General features: G+C 49.5%; 2 long non-coding RNA genes across 2 annotated transcripts; one reads left to right on the plus strand and one right to left on the minus strand.

Annotated features, from left to right (window-relative positions):
• Positions 1-2672: 2672 nt before the first annotated feature.
• Positions 2673-3545, minus strand: LOC127910132 (uncharacterized). The gene is made up of 3 exons (XR_008073995.1): positions 3412-3545; positions 3279-3348; positions 2673-2759 (listed from the first exon to the last, which is right to left on the minus strand). It is a non-coding gene; the product is annotated as an uncharacterized LOC127910132 (long non-coding RNA).
• A 13594-nt stretch (positions 3546-17139) lies between these two features.
• On the plus strand, positions 17140-18740 carry LOC127910133 (uncharacterized). Its single transcript, XR_008073996.1, has 3 exons — positions 17140-17258; positions 17935-18293; positions 18573-18740. It is a non-coding gene; the product is annotated as an uncharacterized LOC127910133 (long non-coding RNA).
• The last annotated feature ends 1116 nt before the right edge of the window (positions 18741-19856 follow it).

The raw sequence follows: 19856 nt of genomic DNA on the forward strand, positions 1-19856 counted from the left end.
GCAGCAATTCGATCATAAAGGCCAACTTCAATCCGTTTCTGAGGCTGGTAGCTCTAATGAATTTATCCTCTGCAGCAGAGGTAACTGTGGGTCCTCCTTTCCTGTGGCGGTCCTCATGATGTAATCATTGCGCTTGATGGTTTTTGCGACTGCACTTGAAGAAACTTTCAAAGTCCTTGAAATGTTCTGTATTGACTGACCTTCATGTCTTAAAGTAATGATGGACTGTCGTTTCTCTTTTCATTATTTGAGCTGTTCTTGCCATAATATGGACTTGGTCTGTTACCAAATAGGGCTATCTTCTGTATACTCCCCCTACCTTGTCACAACACACTGATTGGCTCAAATGCATTAAGAAGGAAACAAATTCCACAAATTAACCTGTCAATTGAAATACATTCCAGGTGACTACCTCGTGGAGCTGGTTGAGAGAATGCCAAGCATGTGCAAAGCTGTCATGAAGGCAAAGGGTGACTATTTGATTTGTTTGACACTTTTTTGGTTACTAATGATTCCAAATGTGTTATTTCATGGTTTTGATGTAGAAAATAGTAAAAATAAAGAAAAACCCTTGAAATAACCGGAAGTGTAAGTCATGGCAAAATGTGTAGAATTGAAGAAAATTCTACACACAAAATTCTCTCCGCGGTCGGGAGCGGAGGAGGGGGGTGGCACCAAAATGTTTTGCCTGCAACCAAATCTCGTTTAGGGTCTTCAAAATGCTAGAGCCATCCCTGGGTAGATCCCTGGGTAGACCAGAACATCCACCCCCCTATCCTCCATCACAGCGTTAGAGTTACCAATAGTTACCATTATTTACCAACTGTTTTATTTAATGCCAACCTTGCATTTTAGTAATCTTTGTTGTAGCTTGTTCGATGGGACAGTCACAAAAATGTCAAATTAAACGATATACAAAGAATGGGTGTAATGAAGTGGGAACAAAATGAGGCATTCCTCCTGGCATCTTGTTCACCACCTGGGATGTTATTATTCAATGTAAATATCAATACTGTATGTTACAATAAAATAATACCCTCCAACTAATGTGTTTGTGGTATGTATGTGTATCTGTCTATATACACTTGAAGTCAGAAGTTTACATACACCTTAGCCAAATACATTTAAACTCCGTTTTTCACAATTCCTGACATTTAATCCTAGTAAAAATTCCTTGTCTTAGGTCAGTTAGGATCACCACTTTATTTTAAGAATGTGAAATGTCAGAATAATAGTAGATAGAATGATTTATTTCAGCTTTTATTTCTTTCATCATATTCCCAGGGGGTCAAGTTAACATACACTCAATTAGTATTTGGTAGCATTGCCTTTAAATTGTTTGACTTGGGTCAAACGTTTCAGGTAGCCTTCCACAAGCTTCCCACAATAAGTTGGGTGAATTTTGGCCCATTCCTCCTGGCAGAGCTGGTGTAACTGAGTCAGGTTTGTAGGCCTCCTTGCTCACACACACTTTTTCAGTTCTGCCCACACATTTTCAAGGGGATTGAGGTCAGGGCTTTGTGATGGCCACTCCAATACCTTGACTTTGTTGTGCTGTTGTGCTTAAGCCATTTTGTCACCAATTTGTAAGTATGCATGGGTTTATTGACCATTTAGAAGAACCATTTCCGACCAAGCTTCATCTGATGTCTTGAGATGTTACTTCAATATATCCACATACTTTTCCTCCCTCATGAATCCATCTATTTTGTGAAGTGCACCAGTCCCTCCTGCAGCAAAGCACCCCCACAACATGATGCTGCCACCCCGGTACTTCACGGTTGGGATAGTGTTCTTCGGCTTGAAAGCCTCCCCCTTTTTCCTCCAAACATAACGATGGTCATTATGGCCAAACAATTCTATTTTTGTTTCATCAGTCCAGAAGACATTTCGCCAAAAAGTACGATCTTTGTCCCCATGTGCAGTTTCAAACCGTAGTCTGGCTTTTTTATGGCGGTTTTGGAGCAGTGGCTTCTTCCTTGCTGAGCGGCCTTTCAGGTTATGTCGATATAGGACTCGTTTTACTGTGGCTATAGATACTTTTGTACCGGTTTCCTCCAGCATCTTCACAAGGTACTTTGCTGTTGTTCTGGGATTGATTTGCACTTTTTGCACCACAGTACATTTATCTCTAGGAGACAGAACGCGTCTCCTTCCTGAATGGTATGACGGCTGCGTGGTCCCATGGTGTTTATACTTGCGTACTATTGTTTGTACAGATGAATGTGGTACTTTCAGGCGTTTGGAAATTGCTCCAAAGGATGAACCAGACTTGTGGAGGTCTACCATTTTTTTTCTGAGGTCTTGGCTGATTTCTTTTGATTTTCTCATGATGGCTTGACATGAGAAAGGCACAGAATTTTAAGGTAGGCCTTGAAATACATCCACAGGTACACTTCCAATTGACTCAAACGATGTCAATTAGGCTATCAGAAACTCCTAAAGCAATGACATTTTCTGGAATTTTCCAAGCTGTTTAAAGGCACAGTCGACTTAGTCTATGTAAAACACACTGGAATTATGATACAATGAAATAATCTGTCTATAAACAATTGTTGGAAAAATTACTTATGTCCTAACTGACTTGCCAAAACTATAGTTAGTTCACAAGACATTTGTTGAGTGGTTGAAAAACAAGTTTTAATGACTCCAGCCTAAGTGTATGTAAACTAGTTTTAATGACTCCAACCTAAGTGTATGTAAACTAGTTTTAATGACTCCAACCTAAGTGTATGTAAACTAGTTTTAATGACTCCAACCTAAGTGTATGTAAACAAGTTTTAATGACTCCAGCCTAAGTGTATGTAAACTAGTTTTAATGACTCCACCTAAGTGTATGTAAACTAGTTTTAATGACTCCAGCCTAAGTGGATGTAAACTAGTTTTAATGACTCCAGCCTAGTTTTAAGTGTGTATGTAAACTAGTTTTAATGACTCCAACCTAAGTGTATGTAAACTAGTTTTAATGACTCCAACCTAAGTGGATGTAAACTAGTTTTAATGACTCCAACCTAAGTGTATGTAAACTAGTTTTAATGACTCCAGCCTAAGTGTATGTAAACTAGTTTTAATGACTCCAGCCTAAGTGGATGTAAACTAGTTTTAATGACTCCAACCTACTAGTTTTAATGACTCCAACCTCAGTGTATGTAAACTAGTTTTAATGACTCCAACCTAAGTGTATGTAAACTAGTTTTAATGACTCCAACCCAAGTGTATGTAAACTAGTTTTAATGACTCAACCTAAGTGTATGTAAACTAGTGTTAATGACTCCAACCTCAGTGTATGTAAACTAGTGTTAATGACTCCAACCTAAGTGTATGTAAACTAGTTTTAATGACTCCAACCTCAGTGTATGTAAACTAGTTTTAATGACTCCAACCTGTAAAACTAGTTTTAATGACTCCAACCTAAGTGTATGTAAACTAGTTTTAATGACTCCAACCTAAGTGTATGTAAACTAGTTTTAATGACTCCAACCTAAGTGTATGTAAACTAGTTTTAATGACTCCAACCTAAGTGTATGTAAACTAGTTTTAATGACTCCAACCTATGTAAACTAGTTTTAATGACTCAAGTGTATGTAAACTAGTTTTAATGACTCCAACCTAAGTGTATGTAAACTAGTTTTAATGACTCCAACCTAAGTGTATGTAAACTAGTTTTAATGACTCCAAGTGTATGTAAACTAGTTTTAATGACTAACCTAAGTGTATGTAAACAAGTTTTAATGACTCCAACCTAAGTGTATGTAAACTAGTTTTAATGACTCCAACCTAAGTGTATGTAAACTAGTTTTAATGACTCCAACCTAAGTGTATGTAAACTAGTTTTAATGACTCCAACCTAAGTGTATGTAAACTAGTGTTAATGACTCCAACCTCAGTGTATGTAAACTAGTGTTAATGACTCAACCTAAGTGTATGTAAACTAGTTTTAATGACTCCAACCTCAGTGTATGTAAACTAGTTTTAATGACTCCAACCTCAGTGTATGTAAACTAGTTTTAATGACTCCAACCTAAGTGTATGTAAACTAGTTTTAATGACTCCACCCTAAGTGTATGTAAACTAGTTCTAATGACTCCAACCCAAGTGTATGTAAACTAGTTTAATGACTCCAACCTAAGTGTATGTAAACTAGTTTTAATGACTCCACCCTAAGTGTATGTAAACTAGTTTTAATGACTCCAAGTGTATGTAAACTAGTGTTAATGACTCAACCTCAGTGTATGTAAACTAGTTTTAATGACTCCAACCTAAGTGTATGTAAACTAGTTTTAATGACGTGTATGTAAACTTTTTAATGACAACCTGTAAAACTAAATGACTCTCAGTGTATGTAAACATATACAGTCCATCTCCTTCGTCTTTTTTCTGCCTTCGTACATTCTTCTGTGTAAAATGGGTAAATCACTTTCGTTGTAGCTGTGCTAGTTGCTGTGGTGTCGTTGTATCCTGCACTGCCAGTCCCAGGACCCACAAATGGTTTCTGGTGTGTTGTCATTTGCTGTTCCAGTGCTTGTGTGGTGTCTATGGTAAATAGGTTTTCACCCCAGGCTGTCTCCCTCCACCAGGCTGTCAATTCAATTCAAGGGCTTTATTGGCATGGGAAACATGTGTTAACATTGCCAAAGCAAGTGAGGTAGATAAAGTGAATATATAAAGTGAAATAAACAATCAAAATGAACAGTAAACATTACACATACAGAAGTTTCAAAACAATAAAGACATTACAAATGTCATATTATATATATATACAGTGTTTTAACAATATACAAATGGTTAAAGGACATAAGCATAAATATGGGTTGTATTTACAATGGTGTTTGTTCTTCACTCGTTGCCCTTTTCAACAGGTCACAAATCTTGCTGCTGTGATGTCACACTGTGGTATTTCACCCAGTAGATGTGGGAGTTTTTCAAAATTGGATTTGTTTTCGAATTCTTTGTATCTGTGTAATCTGCGGGAAATATGTCTCTCTAATATGGTCATACATTGGGCAGGAGGTTAGGAAGTGCAGCTCAGTTTCCACCTCATTTTGTGGGCAGTGTGCACATAGCCTGTCTTCTCTTGAGAGACATGTCTGCCTACGGCGGCCTTTCTCAATAGCAAGGCTATGCTCACTGAGTCTGTACATAGTCAAAGCTTTCCTTAAGTTTGGGTCAGTCACAGTGGTCAGGTATTCTGCCGCTGTGTACTCTCTGTGTAGGGCCAAATAGCATTCTAGTTTTCTCTGTTTTTTTGTTAATTTTTTTCCAATGTGTTAAGTAATTATCTTTTTGTTTTCTCATGATTTGGTTGGGTCTAATTGTGCTGTTGTCCTGGGGCTCTGTAGGGTGTGTTTGTGTTTGTGAACAGAGCCCCAGGACCAGCTTGCTTAGGGGACTCTTCTCCAGGTTCATCTCTCTGTAGGTGATGGCTTTGTTGTGGAAGGTTTGGGAATCGCTTCCTTTTAGGTGGTTGTAGAATTTAACGGCTCTTTTCTGGATTTTGATAATTAGTGGGTATCGGCCTAATTCTGCTCTGCATGCATTATTTGGTGTTCTACGTTGTACACAGAGGATATTTTTGCAGAATTCTGCGTGCAGAGTCTCAATTTGGTGTTTGTCCCATTTTGTGAAGTCTTGGTTGGTGAGCAGACCCCAGACCTCACAACCATAAAGGGCAATGGGCTCTATGACTGATTCAAGTATTTTTAGCCAAATCCTAATTGGTATGTTGAAATGTATGTTCCTTTTGATGGCATAGAATGCCCTTCTTGCCTTGTCTCTCAGATCGTTCACAGCTTTGTGGAAGTTACCTGTGGCGCTGATGTTTAGGCCAAGGTATGTATAGTTTTTTGTGTTCTCTAGGGCAACAGTGTCTAGATGGAATTTGTATTTGTGGTCCTGGTGACTGGACCTTTTTTGGAACACCATTATTTTGGTCTTACTGAGATTTACTGTCAGGGCCCAGGTCTGACAGAATCTGTGCATAAGATCTAGGTGCTGCTGTAGGCCCTCCTTGGTTGGTGACAGAAGCACCAGATCATCAGCAAACAGCAGACATTTGACTTTGGAATCAAGTAGGGTGAGGCCGGGGGCTGTCTCCCTCCACCAGGCTGTCTCCCTCCACCAGACTGTCTCCCTCCACCAGGCGGTCTCCCTCCACCAGACTGTCTCCCTCCACCAGGCGGTCTCCCTCCACCAGACTGTCTCCCTCCACCAGGCTGTCTCCCTCCACCAGACTGTCTCCCTCCACCAGACTGTCTCCCTCCACCAGGCTGTCTCCCTCCACCAGACTGTCTCCCTCCACCAGGCTGTCTCCCTCCACCAGGCTGTCTCCCTCCACCAGGCTGTCTCCCTCCACCAGGCTGTCCCTCCACCAGGCTGTCTCCCTCCACCAGGCTGTCTCCCTCAGGCTGTCTCCCTCCACCAGGCTGTCTCCCTCCACCAGGCTGTCTCCCTCCACCAGGCTGTCTCCCTCCACCAGGCTGTCTCCTCCACTCTCCCTCCACCAGGCTGTCTCCCTCCACCAGGCTGTCTCCACCAGGCTCCCACCAGGCTGTCTCCCTCCACCAGGCTGTCTCCCTCCAGGCTGTCTCCCACCAGGCTGTCTCCCTCCACCAGGCTCCCTCCACCAGACTGTCTCCCTCCACCAGGCTGTCCACCAGGCTGTCTCCCTCCACCAGGCTGTCTCCCCACCAGGCTGTCTCCCTCCCAGGCTGTCTCCCTCCACCAGGCTGTCTCCCTCCACCAGGCTGTCTCCCTCCACCAGACTGTCTCCCTCCACCAGGCTGTCTCCCTCCACCAGACTGTCTCCCTCCACCAGGCTGTCTCCCTCCCACCAGGCTGTCTCCCTCCACAGGCTGTCTCCACCAGGCTGTCCACCAGGCTGTCTCCCTCCACCAGGCTGTCTCCCTCCACCAGGCTGTCTCCCCACCAGACTCCACCAGGCTGTCTCCCTCCACCAGGCTGTCTCCCTCCCACCAGACTGTCTCCCTCCACCAGGCTGTCTCCCTCCACCAGGCTGTCTCCCTCCACCAGGCTGTCTCCCCAGACTCCACCAGGCTGTCTCCCTCCACCAGGCTGTCTCCCTCCACCAGGCTGTCTCCCTCCACCAGGCTGTCTCCCTCCACCAGGCTGTCTCCTCCACCAGGCTGTCTCCCTCCACCAGGCTGTCTCCCTCCACCAGGCTGTCCCTCCCTCCACCAGGCTGTCTCCACCAGGCTCCCACCAGGCTGTCTCCCTCCACCAGGCTGTCTCCCTGTCTCCCTCCACCAGGCTGTCTCCACCAGGCTGTCTCCCTCCACCAGGCTGTCTCCCACCAGGCTGTCTCCACCAGGCTGTCTCCCTCCACCAGGCTCCACCAGGCTCCCTCCACCAGGCTGTCTCCCTCCACCAGGCTGTCTCCCCACCAGGCTGTCCACCAGGCTGTCTCCCTCCACCAGGCTGTCTCCCTCCACCAGGCTGTCTCCCTCCACCAGGCTGTCTCCCTCCACCAGACTGTCTCCCTCCACCAGGCTGTCTCCCTCCACCAGGCTGTCTCCCTCCACCAGGCTGTCTCCCTCCACCAGGCTGTCTCCTCCACCAGACTGTCCACCAGGCTGTCTCCCACCAGGCTGTCTCCAGGCTGTCTCCCTCCACCAGGCTGTCTCCCTCCACCAGGCTGTCTCCCTCCACCAGGCTGTCTCCCTCCTCCCTCCACCAGGCTGTCTCCCTCCACCAGGCTGTCTCCCCTCCACCAGGCTGTCTCCCTCCACCAGACTGTCTCCCACCAGGCTGTCTCCCTCCACCAGGCTGTCTCCACCAGGCTGTCTCCCTCCACCAGGCTGTCTCCCTCCACCAGGCTGTCTCCCTCCACCAGGCTGTCTCCCTCCACCAGGCTGTCTCCCTCCACCAGGCTGGCTGTCTCCCTCCACTGTCTCCCTCCACCAGGCTGTCTCCCTCCACCAGGCTGTCTCCACCAGGCTCCACCAGGCTGTCTCCCTCCACCAGGCTGTCTCCCTCCTCCACCAGGCTGTCTCCCTCCACCAGGCTGCCCCCAGGCTTATTCACCACCCCTGTCCCAGCTACCACAAATGGTTTCTGGTGTAAGGCTATTGTAACCTGTGCTGTCTGGTTGAATGCATTCTCCTCCACCAGCCTGTGCCTTATCCTCCCTCCATTAGGCTGTCTGATTGGCCACTAGCTCTCCCAGCCACAGTAATTACCAGGAAGCACAATACACCAGGGGGCAGAGAGGGCAGGAAGTGGGTCATGTCGCCTAAGAACGTTAGACAGGCAGGCTGTGTCGTCCAGCGGAGGAGAGACAGGCTGTGGATGAGGACGTTAGACAGGCAGGCTGTGTAATCAGCGGAGGAGAGACAGGCTGTGGATGAGGCGTTAGACAGGCAGGCTGTGTCAGCGGAGGAGAGACAGGCTGTGGATGAGGATGTTAGACATGCAGGCTGTGTCCTCCAGCGGAGGAGAGACAGGCTGTGGATGAGGACGTTAGACAGGCAGGCTGTGTAATCAGCGGAGGGGAGACAGGCTGTGGATGAGGACGTTAGACAGGCAGGCTGTGTAATCAGCGGAGGGGAGACAGGCTGTGGATGAGGACGTTAGACAGGCAGGCTGTGTAATCAGCGGAGGGGAGACAGGCTGTGGATGAGGACGTTAGACAGGCAGGCTGTGTAATCAGCGGAGGGGAGACAGGCTGTGGATGAGGACGTTAGACAGGCAGGCTGTGTCGTCAGCGGAGGAGAGACAGGCTGTGGATGAGGACGTTAGACAGGCAGGCTGTGTAATCAGCGGAGGAGAGACAGGCTGTGGATGAGGACGTTAGACAGGCAGGCTGTGTCAGCGGAGGAGAGACAGGCTGTGGATGAGGACGTTAGACAGGCAGGCTGTGTAATCAGCGGAGGGGAGACAGGCTGTGGATGAGGACGTTAGACAGGCAGGCTGTGTAATCAGCGGAGGGGAGACAGGCTGTGGATGAGGACGTTAGACAGGCAGGCTGTCTCCCTCCACCAGGCTGTCCACCAGACTGTCTCCCTCCACCAGGCTGTCTCCTCCAGGAGAGACGGGCACATCGACCAATCACCCTGAAATAGCTTGTCACCCCAGGGCATGCCAGCGTATCCTCCAACACACTGCTAGTACTGTAGCCCTGCTGGTACTGTCCAGCCCTGCTGGTAGCCCTGATGGTACTGTAGCCCTGCTGGTAGCCTTGATGGTACTGTAGCCCTGCTGGTACTGTAGCCCTGCTGGTAGCCCTGATGGTACTGTAGCCCTGCTGGTAGCCTTGATGGTACTGTAGCCCTGCTGGTACTGTAGGCCCTGCTGGTAGCCCTGATGGTACTGTAGCCCTGCTGGTAGCCCTGATGGTACTGTAGCCCTGATGGTACTGTAGCCCTGCTGGTAGCCCTGATGGTACTGTAGCCCTGCTGGTACTGTAGCCCTGCTGGTAGCCCTGATGGTACTGTAGCCCTGCTGGTAGCCCTGATGGTACTGTAGCCCTGCTGGTACTGTAGCCCTGCTGGTAGCCCTGATGGTACTGTAGCCCTGCTGGTACTGTAGCCCTGCTGGTAGCCCTGATGGTACTGTAGCCCTGCTGGTACTGTAGCCCTGCTGGTACTGTAGCCCTGCTGGTACTGTAGCCCTGATGGTAGCCCTGATGGTACTGTAGCCCTGCTGGTAGCCCTGATGGTACTGTAGCCCTGCTGGTAGCCCTGATGGTACTGTAGCCCTGCTGGTACTGTAGCCCTGCTGGTACTGTAGCCCTGATGGTACTGTAGCCCTGATGGTACTGTAGCCCTGATGGTACTGTAGCCCTGATGGTACTGTAGCCCTGCTGGTAGCCCTGATGGTACTGTAGCCCTGCTGGTAGCCCTGATGGTACTGTAGCCCTGATGGTAGCCCTGATGGTACTGTAGCCCTGCTGGTACTGTAGCCCTGCTGGTAGCCCTGATGGTACTGTAGCCCTGCTGGTACTGTAGCCCTGATGGTACTGTAGCCCTGATGGTACTGTAGCCCTGATGGTACTGTAGCCCTGATGGTACTGTAGCCCTGCTGGTACTGTAGCCCTGCTGGTAGCCCTGATGGTACTGTAGCCCTGCTGGTACTGTAGCCCTGCTGGTACTGTAGCCCTGCTGGTACTGTAGCCCTGCTGGTACTGTAGCCCTGCTGGTACTGTAGCCCTGCTGGTACTGTAGCCCTGCTGGTACTGTAGCCCTGCTGGTAGCCCTGATGGTACTGTAGCCCTGCTGGTACTGTAGCCCTGATGGTACTGTAGCCCTGATGGTACTGTAGCCCTGATGGTACTGTAGCCCTGATGGTACTGTAGCCCTGCTGGTACTGTAGCCCTGCTGGTAGCCCTGATGGTACTGTAGCCCTGCTGGTACTGTAGCCCTGCTGGTACTGTAGCCCTGCTGGTACTGTAGCCCTGCTGGTACTGTAGCCCTGCTGGTACTGTAGCCCTGCTGGTACTGTAGCCCTGCTGGTACTGTAGCCCTGCTGGTACTGTAGCCCTGCTGGTACTGTAGCCCTGCTGGTAGCCCTGATGGTACTGTAGCCCTGATGGTACTGTAGCCCTGATGGTACTGTAGCCCTGATGGTACTGTAGCCCTGCTGGTACTGTAGCCCTGCTGGTACTGTAGCCCTGCTGGTACTGTAGCCCTGCTGGTACTGTAGCCCTGCTGGTAGCCCTGATGGTACTGTAGCCCTGATGGTACTGTAGCCCTGATGGTACTGTAGCCCTGCTGGTACTGTAGCCCTGCTGGTACTGTAGCCCTGCTGGTACTGTAGCCCTGCTGGTACTGTAGCCCTGCTGGTACTGTAGCCCTGATGGTACTGTAGCCCTGATGGTACTGTAGCCCTGCTGGTACTGTAGCCCTGCTGGTACTGTAGCCCTGCTGGTACTGTAGCCCTGCTGGTAGCCCTGCTGGTAGCCCTGATGGTACTGTAGCCCTGCTGGTAGCCCTGATGGTACTGTAGCCCTGCTGGTACTGTAGCCCTGCTGGTAGCCCTGATGGTACTGTAGCCCTGCTGGTACTGTAGCCCGCTGGTAGCCCTGATGGTACTGTAGCCCTGCTGGTACTGTAGCCCTGCTGGTACTGTAGCCCTGCTGGTACTGTAGCCCTGATGGTACTGTAGCCCTGATGGTACTGTAGCCCTGCTGGTACTGTAGCCCTGCTGGTACTGTAGCCCTGCTGGTACTGTAGCCCTGCTGGTACTGCCCTGCTGGTAGCCCTGATGGTACTGTAGCCCTGCTGGTAGCCCTGATGGTACTGTAGCCCTGCTGGTACTGTAGCCCTGCTGGTAGCCCTGATGGTACTGTAGCCCTGCTGGTACTGTAGCCCTGCTGGTAGCCCTGATGGTACTGTAGCCCTGCTGGTACTGTAGCCCTGCTGGTACTGTAGCCCTGCTGGTAGCCCTGATGGTACTGTAGCCCTGCTGGTAGCCCTGATGGTACTGTAGCCCTGCTGGTAGCCCTGATGGTACTGTAGCCCTGCTGGTACTGTAGCCCTGATGGTACTGTAGCCCTGATGGTACTGTAGCCCTGATGGTACTGTAGCCCTGCTGGTACTGTAGCCCTGCTGGTACTGTAGCCCTGCTGGTACTGTAGCCCTGCTGGTACTGTAGCCCTGCTGGTACTGTAGCCCTGATGGTACTGTAGCCCTGATGGTACTGTAGCCCTGCTGGTACTGTAGCCCTGCTGGTACTGTAGCCCTGATGGTACTGTAGCCCTGATGGTACTGTAGCCCTGATGGTACTGTAGCCCTGCTGGTAGCCCTGCTGGTACTGTAGCCCTGATGGTACTGTAGCCCTGATGGTACTGTAGCCCTGATGGTACTGTAGCCCTGCTGGTAGCCCTGATGGTACTGTAGCCCTGCTGGTAGCCCTGATGGTACTGTAGCCCTGCTGGTACTGTAGCCCTGATGGTACTGTAGCCCTGCTGGTACTGTAGCCCTGCTGGTACTGTAGCCCTGCTGGTACTGTAGCCCTGCTGGTACTGTAGCCCTGCTGGTACTGTAGCCCTGCTGGTACTGTAGCCCTGCTGGTACTGTAGCCCTGATGGTACTGTAGCCCTGATGGTACTGTAGCCCTGATGGTACTGTAGCCCTGCTGGTACTGTAGCCCTGCTGGTACTGTAGCCCTGCTGGTACTGTAGCCCTGATGGTACTGTAGCCCTGATGGTACTGTAGCCCTGATGGTACTGTAGCCCTGCTGGTACTGTAGCCCTGCTGGTACTGTAGCCCTGATGGTACTGTAGCCCTGATGGTACTGTAGCCCTGATGGTACTGTAGCCCTGCTGGTACTGTAGCCCTGCTGGTACTGTAGCCCTGATGGTACTGTAGCCCTGATGGTACTGTAGCCCTGATGGTACTGTAGCCCTGATGGTACTTTAGCCCTGATGGTACTGTAGCCCTGATGGTACTGTAGCCCTGCTGGTAGCCCTGATGGTAGCCCTGATGGTACTGTAGCCCTGATGGTAGCCCTGATGGTACTGTAGCCCTGATGGTAGCCCTGATGGTAGCCCTGATGGTGGTACACGTTTTCAATTCAAAGGGATTTATTGGCATGGGAAACATATGTTGACATTGCCAAAGTGAAATAGGTAATAAACAAAAGTGAAATAAACAATACAAATTAACAGTAAACATTTCAAATGTCATTGTATGTTTATATACAGTGTTGTAACGATGTACAAATAGTTAAAGTACAAAAGGGAAATTAAATGAACATAAATATGGGTTGAATTTACAATGTTGTTTGTTCTTCACTGGTTGCCCTTTTCTTGTGGCAACAGGTCACATCTTGCTGCTGTGATGTCACACTGTGGTATTTCACCCAGTAGATGTGGGAGTTTATCAAGATTGGATTTGTTTTCAAATGCTTTGTGGGTCTGTGTAATCTGAGGGAAATATGTCTCTCTAATGTGGTCATACATTGGGCAGGAGGTTAGGAAGTGCAGCTCAGTTTCCACCTCATTTTGTGGGCAGTGAGCACATAGCCTGTCTTCTCTTGAGAGCCATGTCTGCCTACGGAGGCCTTTCTCAATAGCAAGGCTCTGTACGTAGTCAAAGCTTTTCATCAAGAGAGACGCTCAAGTGTTTTAGTACTATATCTCTTGACACAATGATGAAAATAATCATGGCCTCTAAACCTTCAAGCTGTATACTGGACCCTATTCCAACTAAACTACTGAAAGAGCTGCTTCCTGTGCTTGGCCCTCCTATGTTGAACATAATAAACGGCTCTCTATCCACTGGATGTGTACCAAACTCACTAAAAGTGGCAGTAATAAAGCCTCTCTTGAAAAAGCCAAACCTTGACCCAGAAAATATAAAAACTATCGGCCTATATCGAATCTTCCATTCCTCTCAAAGATTTTAGAGAAGGCTGTTGCGCAGCAACTCACTGCCTTCCTGAAGACAAACAATGTATACGAAATGCTTCAGTCTGGTTTTAGACCCCATCATAGCACTGAGACGGCACTTGTGAAGGTGGTAAATGACATTTTAATGGCATCGGACCGAGGCTCTGCATCTGTCCTCGTGCTCCTAGACCTTAGTGCTGCTTTTGATACCATCGATCACCACATTCTTTTGGAGAGATTGGAAACCCAAATTGGTCTACACGGACAAGTTCTGGCCTGGTTTAGATCTTATCTGTCGGAAAGATATCAGTTTGTCTCTGTGAATGGTTTGTCCTCTGACAAATCAACTGTACATTTCGGTGTTCCTCAAGGTTCTGTTTTAGGACCACTATTGTTTTCACTATATATTTTACCTCTTGGGGATGTTATTCGAAAACATAATGTAAACTTTCACTGCTATGCGGATGACACACAGCTGTACATTTCAATGAAACATGGTGAAGCCCCAAAATTGCCCTCGCTAGAAGCATGTGTTTCAGACATAAGGAAGTGGATGGCTGCAAACTTTCTACTATTAAACTCGGACAAAACAGAGATGCTTGTTCTAGGTCCCAAGAAACAAAGAGATCTTCTGTTGAATCTGACAATTAATCTTAATGGTTGTACAGTCGTCTCAAATAAAACTGTGAAGGACCTCGGCGTTACTCTGGACCCTGATCTCTCTTTTTGAAGAACATATCAAGACCATTTCGAGGACAGCTTTTTTTCCATCTACGTAACATTGCAAAAATCAGAAACTTTCTGTCCAAAAATGATGCAGAAAAATTAATCCATGCTTTTGTCACTTCTAGGTTAGACTACTGCAATGCTCTATTTTCCGGCTACCCGGATAAAGCACTAAATAAACTTCAGTTAGTGCTAAATACGGCTGCTAGAATCCTGACTAGAACCAAAAAATTTGATCATATTACTCCAGTGCTAGCCTCTCTACACTGGCTTCCTGTCAAAGCAAGGGCTGATTTCAAGGTTTTACTGCTAACCTACAAAGCATTACATGGGCTTGCTCCTACCTACCTCTCTGATTTGGTCCTGCCGTACATACCTACACGTACGCTACGGTCACAAGACGCAGGCCTCCTAATTGTCCCTAGAATTTCTAAGCAAACAGCTGGAGGCAGGGCTTTCTCCTATAGAGCTCCATTTTTATGGAACGGTCTGCCTACCCATGTCAGAGACGCAAACTCGGTCTCAACCTTTAAGTCTTTACTGAAGACTCATCTCTTCAGTGGGTCATATGATTGAGTGTAGTCTGGCCCAGGAGTGGGAAGGTGAACGGAAAGGCTCTGGAGCAACGAACCGCCCTTGCTGTCTCTGCCTGGCCGGTTCCCCTCTTTCCACTGGGATTCTCTGCCTCTAACCCTGTTACGGGGGCTGAGTCACTGGCTTGCTGGGGCTCTCTCGTGCCGTCCCTGGGGGGGGCGTCACCTGGGTGGGTTGATTCACTGTTGTGGTCGGCCTGTCTGGGTTGCCCCCCTTGGTTGTACCGTGGCGGAGATCTTTGTGGGCTATACTCGGCCTTGTCTCAGGATGGTAAGTTGGTGGTTGAAGATATCCCTCTAGTGGTGTGGGGGATGTGCTTTGGCAAAGTGGGTGGGGTTATATCCTTCCTGTTTGGCCCTGTCCGGGGTGTCCTCGGATGGGGCCACAGTGTCTCCTGACCCCTCCTGTCTCAGCCTCCAGTATTTATGCTGCAGTAGTTTATGTGTCGGGGGCTAGGGTCAGTTTGTTATATCTGGAGTACTTCTCCTGTCCTATTCGGTGTCCTGTGAATCTAAGTGTGCGTTCTCTAATTCTCTCCTTCTCTCTTTCTTTCTCTCTCTCGGAGGACCTGAGCCCTAGGACCATGTCCCAGGACTACCTGACATGAGGACTCCTTGCTGTCCCCAGTCCACCTGGCCATGCTCCTGCTCCAGTTTCAACTGACCTGAGCCCTAGGACCGTGCCCCAGGACTACCTGACATGAAGGCTCCTTGCTGTCCCCAGTCCACCTGACTGTGCTGCTGCTCCAGTTTCAACTGTTCTGCCTTATTATTATTCGACCATGCTGGTCATTTATGAACATTTGAACATCTTGGTCATGTTCTGTTATAATCTCTACCCGGCACAGCCAGAAGAGGACTGGCCACCCCACATAGCCCGGTTCCTCTCTAGGTTTCTTCCTAGGTTTTGGCCTTTCTAGGGAGTTTTTCCTAGCCACCGTGCTTTTACACCTGCATTGTTTGCTGTTTGGGGTTTTAGGCTGGGTTTCTGTACAGCACTTTGAGATATCAGCTGATGTACGAAGGGCTATATAAATAAATTTGATTTGATTTGATTTGATTTTCATAAGTTTGGGTCAGTCACTGTGGTCAGGTATTCTGCCAATGTGTACTCTCTGTTTAGGGCCACTAACAGTGGTCAGGTATTCTGCCACTGTGTACTCTCTGTTTAGGGCCACTAACAGTGGTCAGGTATTCTGCCAATGTGTACTCTCTGTTTAGGGCCACTAACAGTGGTCAGGTATTCTGCCACTGTGTACTCTCTGTTTAGGGCCAAATAGCATTCTAGGTTTCTGTGTTTTTTTGTTTATTACTTGACACATTGGAAATAATTATATTTTTGTTTTCTCATGATTTGGTCTAATTGTGTTGCTGTCCTGGGGCTCTGTAGGGTGTGTTTGTGAACAGAGCCCCAGGACCAGCATGCTTAGGGACTCTTCTCCAGGTTCATCTCTCTGTAGGTGATGGCTTTGTTATGGAAGGTTTGGGAATCGCTTCCTTTTAGGTGGTTGTACAATTTAACAATTAGTGGGTATCGGCCTAATTCTGCTCTGCATGCATTATTTGGTGTTCTACGTTGTACACGGAGGATATTTTTGCAGAATTATGCATGCAGAGTCTCAATTTGATGTTTGTCTCTATTTGATGTTTGTCCCATTTTGTGAATTATTGGTTGGTGAGCGGAACCCAGACCTCACAGCCATAAAGGGCAATGGGTTCTATAACTGATTCAAGTATTTATAGCCAAATCCTAATTGGTTTGTCGAATTTGCTGTCCCCTTTGATGGCATAGAAGGCCCTTCTTGCCTTGTATGTGCTTTAGGGCAACGGTGTCTAGATGGAATTTGTATTTGTGGTCCTGGAGACTGGACTTTTTTTTGGAACACCATTATTTTGGTCTTACTGAGATTTACTGTCAGAGCCCAGATCTGGCAGAATCTGTGCAGGAGATCTAGGTGCTGTTGTACGGCCCTCCTTGGTTGGGGACAGATCTAGGTGCTGTTGTAGGGCCCTCCTTGGTTGGTGACAGATCTAGGTGCTGTTGTACGGCCCTCCTTGGTTGGGGACAGATCTAGGTGCTGTTGTAGGGCCCTCCTTGGTTGGTGACAGATCTAGGTGCTGTTGTACGGCCCTCCTTGGTTGGTGACAAATCTAGGTGCTGTTGTACGGCCCTCCTTGGTTGGTGACAGATCTAGGTGCTGTTGTACGGCCCTCCTTGGTTGGGGACAGATCTAGGTGCTGTTGTAGGGCCCTCCTTGGTTGGTGACAGATCTAGGTGCTGTTGTACGGCCCTCCTTGGTTGGTGACAAATCTAGGTGCTGTTGTACGGCCCTCCTTGGTTGGTGACAGATCTAGGTGCTGTTGTACGGCCCTCCTTGGTTGGGGACAGATCTAGGTGCTTTTGTACGGCCCTCCTTGGTTGTGGACAGATCTAGGTGCTGTTGTAGGTCCTCCTTGGTTGGGGACAGATCTAGGTGCTGTTGTACGGCCCTCCTTGGTTGGTGACAGATCTAGGTGCTGTTGTACGGCCCTCCTTGGTTGGGGACAGATCTAGGTGCTGTTGTACGGCCCTCCTTGGTTGGTGACAGATCTAGGTGCTGTTGTACGGCCCTCCTTGGTTGGGGACAGATCTAGGTGCTGCTGTAGGCCCTCCTTGGTTGGGGACAGATCTAGGTGCTGTTGTACGGCCCTCCTTGGTTGGTGACAAATCTAGGTGCTGTTGTACGGCCCTCCTTGGTTGGTGACAGATCTAGGTGCTGTTGTACGGCCCTCCTTGGTTGGTGACAGATCTAGGTGCTGTTGTACGGCCCTCCTTGGTTGTGGACAGATCTAGGTGCTGTTGTAGGCCCTCCTTGGTTGGGGACAGATCTAGGTGCTGTTGTACGGCCCTCCTTGGTTGGTGACAGATCTAGGTGCTGTTGTACGGCCCTCCTTGGTTGGAGACAGATCTAGGTGCTGTTGTACGGCCCTCCTTGGTTGGAGACAGATCTAGGTGCTGTTGTACGGCCCTCCTTGGTTGGTGACAGATCTAGGTGCTGCTGTAGGCCCTCCTTGGTTGGTGACAGATCTAGGTGCTGCTGTAGGCCCTCCTTGGTTGGTGACAGATCTAGGTGCTGTTGTAGGGCCCTCCTTGGTTGGTGACAGATCTAGGTGCTGTTGTACGGCCCTCCTTGGTTGGGGACAGATCTAGGTGCTGTTGTAGGGCCCTCCTTGGTTGGTGACAGATCTAGGTGCTGTTGTACGGCCCTCCTTGGTTGGTGACAAATCTAGGTGCTGTTGTACGGCCCTCCTTGGTTGGGGACAGATCTAGGTGCTGTTGTACGGCCCTCCTTGGTTGGGGACAGATCTAGGTGCTGTTGTAGGGCCCTCCTTGGTTGGTGACAGATCTAGGTGCTGTTGTACGGCCCTCCTTGGTTGGTGACAAATCTAGGTGCTGTTGTACGGCCCTCCTTGGTTGGTGACAGATCTAGGTGCTGTTGTACGGCCCTCCTTGGTTGGGGACAGATCTAGGTGCTGTTGTACGGCCCTCCTTGGTTGTGGACAGATCTAGGTGCTGTTGTAGGCCCTCCTTGGTTGGGGACAGATCTAGGTGCTGTTGTACGGCCCTCCTTGGTTGGTGACAGATCTAGGTGCTGTTGTACGGCCCTCCTTGGTTGGGGACAGATCTAGGTGCTGTTGTACGGCCCTCCTTGGTTGGTGACAGATCTAGGTGCTGTTGTACGGCCCTCCTTGGTTGGGGACAGATCTAGGTGCTGCTGTAGGCCCTCCTTGGTTGGGGACAGATCTAGGTGCTGTTGTACGGCCCTCCTTGGTTGGTGGCAAATCTAGGTGCTGTTGTACGGCCCTCCTTGGTTGGTGACAGATCTAGGTGCTGTTGTACGGCCCTCCTTGGTTGGGGACAGATCTAGGTGCTGTTGTACGGCCCTCCTTGGTTGTGGACAGATCTAGGTGCTGTTGTAGGCCCTCCTTGGTTGGGGACAGATCTAGGTGCTGTTGTACGGCCCTCCTTGGTTGGTGACAGATCTAGGTGCTGTTGTACGGCCCTCCTTGGTTGGGGACAGATCTAGGTGCTGTTGTACGGCCCTCCTTGGTTGGTGACAGATCTAGGTGCTGCTGTAGGCCCTCCTTGGTTGGTGACAGATCTAGGTGCTGTTGTACGGCCCTCCTTGGTTGGGGACAGATCTAGGTGCTGTTGTACGGCCCTCCTTGGTTGGGGACAGATCTAGGTGCTGTTGTACGGCCCTCCTTGGTTGGGGACAGATCTAGGTGCTGTTGTACGGCCCTCCTTGGTTGGGGACAGATCTAGGTGCTGTTGTACGGCCCTCCTTGGTTGGGGACAGATCTAGGTGCTGTTGTACGGCCCTCCTTGGTTGGTGACAGATCTAGGTGCTGTTGTACGGCCCTCCTTGGTTGGGGACAGATCTAGGTGCTGTTGTACAGCCCTCCTTGGTTGTGGACAGATCTAGGTGCTGTTGTACGGCCCTCCTTGGTTGGGGACAGATCTAGGTGCTGTTGTACGGCCCTCCTTGGTTGGGGACAGATCTAGGTGCTGTTGTACGGCCCTCCTTGGTTGGGGACAGATCTAAGTGCTGTTGTACGGCCCTCCTTGGTTGGTGACAGATCTAGGTGCTGTTGTACGGCCCTCCTTGGTTGGTGACAGATCTAGGTGCTGTTGTACGGCCCTCCTTGGTTGGGGACAGATCTAGGTGCTGTTGTACGGCCCTCCTTGGTTGGTGACAGATCTAGGTGCTGTTGTACGGCCCTCCTTGGTTAGGGACAGATCTAGGTGCTGTTGTACGGCCCTCCTTGGTTGGTGACAGATCTAGGTGCTGTTGTACGGCCCTCCTTGGTTGGTGACAGATCTAAGTGCTGTTGTACGGCCCTCCTTGGTTGGGGACAGATCTAGGTGCTGTTGTTTACCGCCCTCCTTGGTTGGGGACAGATCTAGGTGCTGTTGTACGGCCCTCCTTGGTTGGTGACAGATCTAGGTGCTGTTGTACGGCCCTCCTTGGTTGGTGACAGATCTAAGTGCTGTTGTACGGCCCTCCTTGGTTGGGGACAGATCTAGGTGCTGTTGTTTACCGCCCTCCTTGGTTGGGGACAGATCTAGGTGCTGTTGTACGGCCCTCCTTGGTTGGGGACAGATCTAGGTGCTGTTGTACGGCCCTCCTTGGTTGGGGACAGATCTAGGT

The sequence above is a fragment of the Oncorhynchus keta genome, chromosome 20 (genome assembly GCF_023373465.1).
Source record: "Oncorhynchus keta strain PuntledgeMale-10-30-2019 chromosome 20, Oket_V2, whole genome shotgun sequence".
Taxonomy (NCBI): Eukaryota; Metazoa; Chordata; class Actinopteri; order Salmoniformes; family Salmonidae; genus Oncorhynchus; species Oncorhynchus keta.